Raw genomic sequence first — 9,510 nt, forward strand, 5'->3', positions numbered from 1 at the left:
TTTAACCTGGGGACACCTTTTTTTCAAATAATCCATACAATAAGATAAAGATTTGTTCAAGGTGATTCTAAAGAAATATCTAAAACGTCTAAGCCTCGGGACACTCTTTATCAAATAACCGATGCATATTGTTTAGCTCACTCATTGAACCTATAAAGATTTGTTCATTCTCAAATTCCTTCAATAGTTTAATTTTCTTTGCACAATAATCCCCATCTAAAATATTGAAAAACAAAACATTTGAATCTTTATATTTTTTAAGATACCCCTTTTGTGCCATTACGAAATGATAAACTTCTCTTAATGATCTCATCTGGCCACCGCCCGAGTTGCAAATCATTTTTGTGCATAAACCACGCCATAAAAAAAGTTTTGTTTCAAATGTTTTCAGTTCATGTCATGAAAATGAGGAAGTGTTTTTTTTGACACGGTCGTGCTGTGTGAATGAGGAAGTGTTTTTGGACAGTCATGCTGTGAAAAAATAGGAACTAATCTGTGAGACAAGGTCTCGTGTTTATATTTTATCTCAGAACACGAACTGAAAACATTTGAATCAAAACCATTTTAGGGTATTTTAAGTATGTTTTAAAAATGATTCATACAATTTGAGAATATATCTCCCAGTTATTTTCCAAGCTGTCTCTCCCGAAGCCTCATTTCCTGTGGCTACACCCAATGATTAAGCAATCTCCTCATCGTTGCTTTATAAGTGATTCGCCAGACAAAGTTTCTGCCAGACGGGATTTTCATTTTTACAACTGAGACATGAGCGATCTTTCTTCCGTGAACAAAACAGCTCAACACAAAGTTGGTAAGCCTGTGTATAGGTTTCTCTTTGAATGATGAAGCAATTGATTATAAATTAAATCGTGATAATTCTGATATATATATTTTTTTCTTGGCAGGTCCTTGGAAGAAGAGCAGTTTACATATCACGACGAGGTGCATGAAATTAATGCTCTTATTGAAGAGGTCAATCATCTTAGAAGAGAATTGAAAAACATTTTTAAAGACTGACACGACGTCTTATCACGGCCTCTGATCTTTTTGCCATCTTGTACCAATGGTAAAAAAAAACTGAGACATGGACTCACTCTCTTCCGATGAAGATAACAGCTCACTACAAAGTTGGTAAGTTTGTGTATGGTTTCCTCTTTGAACAATGAAGCAATTGATTATAAATTAAATCGTGATAATGCGAAAATATATATTTTTTCCTGGCAGGTCCTTGGAAGAAGTGGAGTTTACATATCACGATGAGGTGCATCAAATGAATGCTCTTATTGAAGAGGTCAATGATTTTAGAAGAGAATTGAAAAACATTTATAATGACTGGTACGAAGTCTTATCACGGCCTCTGATCTCGAATAAATTAAACCAATGGTGAGACACGTGTGTGTGTGTGTGTGTGTGTGTGTGTGTGTGTGTGTGAATATATGTATGTGTGTGTGTGTGTGTGTGTGTGTGTGTGTGTGTGTGTGTGTGTGTGTGTGTGTGTGTGTGTGTGTGTGTGTGTGTGTGTGTGTGTGTGTGTGTGTGTGTATATATGTGTGTCTGTGTGTGTATATGTGTGTATGTGTGTGTGTGTGTCTCTCTTTCCCTGTCTGTCTCTCTCTATCTCTCCCTGTCTGTCTCTTTGTATATGTTCTCTCTGTCTGTCTTTCTCTCTGTCTGTCTTTCTACCTACCTCTCTCTGTCTGTCTCTCCATCTATACCCTTGACTTATTATTTTATTTTTTTTCAGCTCGATCACACAACATCAGCTGTTGAAGCAATCTGGTACAACACATGATTTTCTGGAGGTAAATGTTTCTGAATTATTATTTAGTTATTCTTTTATTAATATCACTCTCTCTTTGGAATGTCGTCTTATGTTGGTTGCATCATTAGTTTGGACGCGGTTTTGCCAGTACACTGGAATTCATTTTATTGGCCTTGAAAGGATGACAGGCTGAGTCGGCCTCCTGGTGTGTTAATTCAGTGGTCAACGAGGCTTGAACTTAGAACCAACAACAGGCTTACTCATATTACCATGTAATTATCTTTATAAAACCTAATTATTATCCACTTTTTGTTTCAAAACAGAATATGGTGTCTGAGTTTCGAAATCACAAGACATCTGAAGAAGATTGCTGGGAAAGATTATACATTCTCGCAAATGAATATTTAATATTTGCAATTTTAATTAATTATATTTGTTTTGTTTACAATTACTTGATTTTAAATTTCAAAAAAAGGATTGACATGAAGGAAAAGGAGGGGTGGGGGGGGTGGGTGCGCTCCCCCAACGACCCATCACCCCCTCATCCCACCCCTCCCCTCCCCATGTGTGTGTGTGGGGAAGGGTGGGGGTGGGATGAGGGAGGTGGTGGGTCAAAGGTGGGGGCGCAGAGGGGGGATGAGGGGTGGGGCTTGTGTGGGTGGAGTTTATGTGGGCAGGGCTTGTGTGGGTGGGGCTTGTGTGGGTGGGGTTTATGTGGGCGGGGCGTGTGTGGGCGGGGCTTGTGGGAGGGCATTTATGTGGGTGGGGCTTGTGTGGGCGGGGCTTCGGTGGGGTTTATGTGGGTGGGCTTCGGTGGGGTTTATGTGGGCAGGGTTTATGTGGGTGGAGCTTGTGTGAGCAGGGTTTATGTGGGGAGGGCTTGAGTGGGGAGGGTTGATGTGGGAGGTGTGAATGTGGATGAGGCTTATGTGGATGAGGTTTGTGTGGATAAATGGATGGGTGGATGGGTGGATGAGTGGAGCTTGTGTGGATGGGTGGATAATTTTTTAATTAAATAAACATGTTGTGTGTGGGGAACTAATTAACTAATCACTAATTATGTGAATATGATGAATATGGGTGGAGCATGTGTGGGGTTTGTGTGTGTGGAGCTTGTGTGGGGTGGAGTTTTTGTGTGGAGCTTGTGGGGGGTTTGTGTGGGGTTTGTGTGGGGTTTGTGTGGGGTGGGGTTTGTGTGGAGCTTGTGTGGGGTGGGGTTTATGTGGGTGGGTTTTGTGTGGGCGGAGTCAAAAAGGGGCGGAGTCAAAAAATTTCAATTTATCTTTGTCTTTTGTAATTCCTGTGAATAAAATGAACCTAAAATCTCTTCCCCTTCCAAATCATATATCTTATAAGTCCAAGGAACCGTATCTATTACATCAACAATTTTAAAAAGTTCTTTCGTCCATCGTTTAGTAAAACCCTTTTCAAAATGAGATTTCCACCTATATATTCTTACGATATCACCAACTTTGAACTTAGGTTTTCTGACATTAATCTCTTTTTCATATTTTAATTTTGTAAATGTTTCTGATGGTTTCATATTTGTTGACGTGTGAATCGTGTCATTATACTTATCCACAATATCCTGAATAAAAGATGACCATTGTTGTGAACCGAGTTGTGTGAATTTTTTATATAGTCTCTTTTAAGGTATGATTAAAACGTTCAACAACAACTGCCTTCCCTTCATTAAAGGTACTGTATAATGTAATACTGTTATTTTTTAGAAAATTCATCAATGTCTTGTTATAAAACTCTACCCTCATCAGTCCACAATTTTTTTAGGTTTTCTCTTACTTTTATTAAATATCTGTTGAAAGGCTAACATAAGAGTATTACCTGTTTTGTTTTTTAATGGTACAACCCATGCGTATCTACTCCTCAAATCAATAACGGTTAAAGCATACTTGTACCCCTTATCATTATTGAGTTCAATCAAATCAGCAGACCAGATATAATCAACTTCCTTGGAATAAACTTTCCTTCTCTGAAACTTTGTGAATATTGGTTTATGTAATTCATCAGCTAATTGCTCTTCAGTCTTAATGACATCATTAGAGCCTATAAGTTTTTTGAATTTCCAAGTCCAAGTTTCAATTTAGCACTGATCATCTTCTTCACAATGAACCGATCAACTTTTTCTCTCAAGGTTGGATTTTGTATCAGAGACAAATTATACAACATTTCTCTCTCGGCTTCATGCTTTTCTTCCAACGTTGTGGTATTCCCATTATCAATATCATGTCTCATGCACACTTCATCAACTCTATTGATGGGCTTACTCCAGGATTTAGGATTGTCTGCCTCATCTAATCTTTTATCTAAGTTTGTGCCTGGACCACAGAAAGAATACCCTGGAAGATGTAATTCCCCTGGTATTCCAGTAGTTGTAAATTTACTTCCTGATAAAAACTTTTGTATATCTCCTCCTCGTTTGTGTTTGGAGATAAATTTATTTTTTTTTGAACCACACACCGAACATATACCTTTTTGTATAACCCTGTTATTTTTACTTTTAATATATGAAATATTTTTAGTATTAGTTTTCTTTTTACATTTGAGACAATAACTCATTTATTTATGTGAAAAATTCCTGCAGAGTGCAAAAACCTTTTTAGTTTCCAACATGCACATTTGAATCTTAATTTTTAAAACATAAAGAATCCTTAGAAATGCCTTCACTCTCTCCTCCATTTATTTAAGAAAAAAAAAATGAAAAACTTGAATTAAAATGAATAGCTTGTCGATGTCAATATTCTTGTCGAAAGTATTGCAAATAGACTTGTCAATTCTTTGTTTTCCTCCTCGGTGGGTTGAGTTATTTTCTGTAATACCACCAATCTTTTTTTAATCTCACTGGTTTCCATATTTTGATATTTATTTTGTCTCGCTCTTTCCTCCCTCTCTCTCTTCTCTCATTTTCCTCCTTCTCTTTTTTCTCCCTCTCCTCCTTCTCTCTCTTCTCCTTTTCCTCCTTCTCTTTCTTCTCCCTCTCCTCCTTCTCTCTCTTCTCCTTTTCCTCCTCTTCCCTCTCTTCTTCAACTCCTTCCTCATCCCTTATTATCCTTGAATCGCTTACACCCCATAGAATATCATACATATATTCATCAGGATTTCTTGTTATTCCTGTATCCAAAATAATTTTTTTTACAACAGGAAACCAATAAAATTTCTTTTGAATTTCTAAAAGAGCCTTACCTTTTCTTAACTCCATAATTTTTTCATTATTTAACATTCTAATTAAATCTAAAGTTGTCGGTTTATCAACATCAGCATAATGCCAATCTTTTATTGAAAATACCTCATTCTTATGTTGTAGAACATATTTATTAAAATACCGAATACCCTTTTCTTGAAGGTATGCTTGGACACAGAAATGATAATTTTCTTGAAGCCTTCTTGCTGTCATTTATGTATTAGAAATATATGTTAGAATAATATTATGGCACGAAACACCTCCCCATCTTCCCATGGTTAAATCATTTTGTATTTCCTTACTTATTATATATAATCCTGTTTTTTCTGTTTTCATGATATAAACAAGGGCAAAACCATTATTATATTTACCCTTATTAAATTCTTTTATTTGTTGTTTACTAATCGTGGCCCCACAAAACTCATTCTCGATACCAAGTGGATAATATTCTTCCTTACGAGACTGATTTAATTGTTCCAGGTCTTCGAGGTTAATTTTAAATGACCAATTATACCCTAAATCATTCATATAATACCCCCATTGTTCTATTCTCATACAAACGATACGCCCTTCTTTATAAAAATTTATTTTAATTCGAACTGTGAATTCTGCATGACCTGGAGATAATATCAACACTTCTGTATCTTTGGAATACACGGCCGTTTTATTTAAAGATATATATTGTGATAAATCGCTTAATCTCACCAAGTCATTTGCGTCAGTCGGGCTTGGATAATTTTTTAATTCATAAGCATTTTTCATGTTAATATTTTTGGTTATATTATATTTATGTCGTTCAGCCTGTGCCTTTGTGTAATAATTTGATAAATCAATATCCAGTTCTTGAGATACACCAAAGATAGAACCATCTTTACCAACATAAGTCATTTATATTAGATTAAAAATAATATCATAAAATTTTTTATTTTTGTTGAGTTGAAATAACACATATAGGCATAATTGGCCACAACACTTGGAATTTAATTCTTGAACTTGAAATGTTTGATAAACACCATTCTGTAAGAATTTTATGACTTCAACAGGTGGTGGAAGACCAAAACTATCAAAATAATATTTGTCTTGACTATTAAAAATACAAACCCAATGAGAACCGTTCCCATTATTATCTTCTAAGTTCATAATAATATTCTTTGTATGTTTCGGCACATTTGTTAATTCATCTCTCATACAAATAACCACATTATGAATTTTTTATTTCTTACAATATTTGACAAGTTGTAAATTTGATGTTGTATTCTTTCCAAATTCTTTAAACCACTCATCAATGCTCATTTATTTATAAGAAAGATATAATCCATTACCTCTTTTCGTTAATTTTACACCTGCTTGTGCTATAGAAGAAAGCATATCTCCAACTAACAATCTCACTTTATCAGGCAGACCTTCAAGTTTTTCAGCAAAATCTACAATTACACCACTTCCACTAATTTGTTTCTCCAACTCTTTGTTATGTCTTTCCAATTCTTTTTGAGCCTGGAGTTGAGCCTTCCTTTCGTTGGCAGTTTTCACCGCTGTTGAAATACCACCTGTCAATGCTCCAACCGCACTTAAACCAGCAAATAAAGGAATTAGAAATGGGAGAAATCCTCCACTCGTCTCTCTTATTGAATATTTTCTCAACATTGGTTTTGTCATTTTAATTTTAAGTGAGCCAGTGTCATTCAAGATTTTAACCTGTACTCTTGTGAGCAAAACATCAATTCTTACTGCTCCTTTTCTCTGAATTGTATTAACGTTAATCGTACAAGGCTTTTGATTTTGAACACAAGATGATAGTTTATGAAAATTGATTTGATTAACATATACCCCAGTTGGTACTTTGCCACTCATTTATTTAACAAAAAATTATGTGAGACTAATCATCACACCATTATCTGTATTAATCTGCAATTCTGTTTCTTCCAAAAGCAAACAATATGTATCAACTTCTTCACTCTCTCCTCTTTCAATGTATAGGGAAGTATCCACTCGATTAGACTTTATAGTTTCCTTTTGAGCGCTCAGGTCAAACGCATAGATTGTATACAAACTTTTAAATGCTGTCATATCCAAAATAGGTTCTTTATTTCCATTACTTTCACACACCTTTTGATAAGACTTGTATGCTTCAGCAAAATCATTTTTTTCCCAAATAATTTCCAATCTATCTCGTGGATAAAATGTTCCATCTAGAGAAACGCGAAGTTGTTTCACCTTAGCATTATCACTCAATGCATTATTCTTATCAGTCGCAGTATCACCATCTGGCTTTTTAAAAATGATCCACAGATATCGTGGCTTTCCTTCCAGAACATCCAAATTCCACGTGTAAGTAGTTTGGTTGAGTTTAACGTGTTGACATCTTCTTTTGAGGTATGATACACTGAGTGGTTTCTTTGAGTTAAGTCTTCGATTCAACATCTCTTCTGTTTTAATATTAGGAGTATATTCACTGATATACCAACTCATCTCCTCAATTACAAATTTATTCTGTTCACCAAAAGCACTACCAACACCAAAAAGCAATCTATTTTCATTATCATTCCTTTGTAGTTGAAATCTAATTTTAAGACCATACAGAACTTTATCATGATAACAAAATCCAAATTTACCTTTAAGAGGAACTGCCACAGTAAAAGTATTTTCTGCTTTTGTATCATCATTATACATTCCTTTCCTTTGAGTATATCCAGGGTCTGTGTTTGTTCCCGTTGACATATCAGGAATAAAACCTTCGACAGACCCCTTTCCCATTCTATCACTGAATGTATAGAGTGTAAATTTCATCATTTCAGATAGAGCAGAGACATAATCAACCGCTTCAACTTCTTGTGTTCCAATATACAAACGCACACTATCAAACATTTTCCAGAAGAAATCATTTACAAGTGTAGCATTTGTGTTATTCCCAGCTTTAGTGAATTTAAATTTACACAACAAGAAACTTTCGGAGAGATTCAAATAGGTTTGTTGATTATTTATTTCAAAACTTTTTGGACCATTCGTATTCCAGTCTGTTCCAGTTATTGCATTTACCTTGAAGTAATCTTCTTTTTTAGTGGAGTTTGAGATAATAATAGTATCATCCAAATCATAGATACTATCAATTGCTTCCATACTTGTATTTATTTAGGAAAAAAGATGTTAAAACTTTTGAAACCCTGATCCAAGTATTCGAATTATTTTCTGTCGTTCTTGGGGGGACAACTGAGTTTTGCCTTTCTTAATTTCTTTTATTGCTTGCAATTTATGAGATTCCTTCTGGGCATCTTTTATGCTCTTTACAGCACCTGCTACATTTCCCACAGCAGAAGCAGTTGAGCCAATTTATGTTTTAGAATAGTTGAACCAATACCCATGAGAGTATCAATTATCCCATCTCCTCTAAATTGATGTCCAACACCCCTTTGTCTCTTAGGTTTATAGTATCCTCTACCAAGATACATACCTTCACCCTTGTAGTATGGGGAAAGGAACATCCCATCCCCTGTAATTATTTTATATTTTCCCAACTCGTGTTTCCTCACAATAACCATCGTATTTATTTATTGGAAAACTTCACGTAGGTGAATTCTGATGGATATAACTTCTCCATTAAAAGAAATCACACGATTATCTTGGTCGGTTATCCTAAAATTTACTCTGTGTATGGTTTTTCCTGACACAGGGAGATAAACCAAATTTTTGGGTTCCATATTGAATTTATAACCAATTGGGGTTGAGTATGCGCTGAATGAAAATATTGCATTTGTTTTTTTTCCATCATTATAAGCACCATCAATCAAATCACAGTGAATTAACACCGAATTTATTCCTGAGGATATTTGAATGACATTATCACTGTAAAACGTCCCATTAGTTTCAATCTTTTTTGAGGAGAAAACCAATAACTCTCGAAATGAATTATCAATTGTGAAATCAACCTTGTAGTTATTTTTAACTTTAATCGTTGATTTTGAAGTATGTTTTTGAATGTCTATAACAATATTTTTTGGTTCATCACCCTGTTCTTTCATAAGACGAGCAATTTCGGAAGATATTTTAGAAATCTCATATGCTCCGGGTGAGACTGTTATCGTTTTGTATCCAGTTCCAGGATTATAACTAAACTTGTCATTTTTATCAGTTATATTAAATAAGGTATTACAAGTTTCCATGGACAATAAAGATGCCTCATATTCTTTTGTTGGGTCAAGTTGTAGTGGGTATGGGAATGAAGATGTGTGGTCGCTTGTTGTGAAATTGAAACTAAGGATTGTGCTTCTCATCTTATTTAATATGAGATGAAATGTCTTTATATTGATATTTATTAATTATTTTCATGTTCATCAACTGGTCTAAAATGGCTGATGCTTCATTAAAACAATTGTTATTTCCAGCCTTCTTACTACCTAACAACAATAACAGCCTATTAACTAATTGCGATGGGTCATTTGGAAGAAAACTAATACCTGAACCAAGGATACTTAAAGCCTGAATAATGTGTTTCTCCTTCTCATTTTTCCTACTTTTACTAGAAATACTAACCCTATAATTTAGAGTGTTCAGC

The 9,510-nt window shown here is 34.9% G+C and overlaps 1 long non-coding RNA gene across 2 annotated transcripts; it reads left to right on the forward strand.

The window, feature by feature from the left end:
- Positions 1-444: 444 nt before the first annotated feature.
- Positions 445-2,239, forward strand: LOC147026883 (uncharacterized). 2 transcript variants are annotated; one of them, XR_015058545.1, is made up of 4 exons: positions 445-811; positions 906-1,383; positions 1,745-1,802; positions 2,086-2,239. It is a non-coding gene; the product is annotated as an uncharacterized LOC147026883 (long non-coding RNA). The 2 variants fall into 2 exon arrangements; XR_015058544.1 differs by having other exon boundaries at positions 1,745-2,239.
- Positions 2,240-9,510: the final 7,271 nt, after the last annotated feature.

This window comes from Eptatretus burgeri, chromosome 5 (assembly GCF_056783735.1).
Source record: "Eptatretus burgeri isolate ZD-2024b chromosome 5, Ebu_testis_v1, whole genome shotgun sequence".
NCBI classification, from domain to species: Eukaryota; Metazoa; Chordata; class Myxini; order Myxiniformes; family Myxinidae; genus Eptatretus; species Eptatretus burgeri.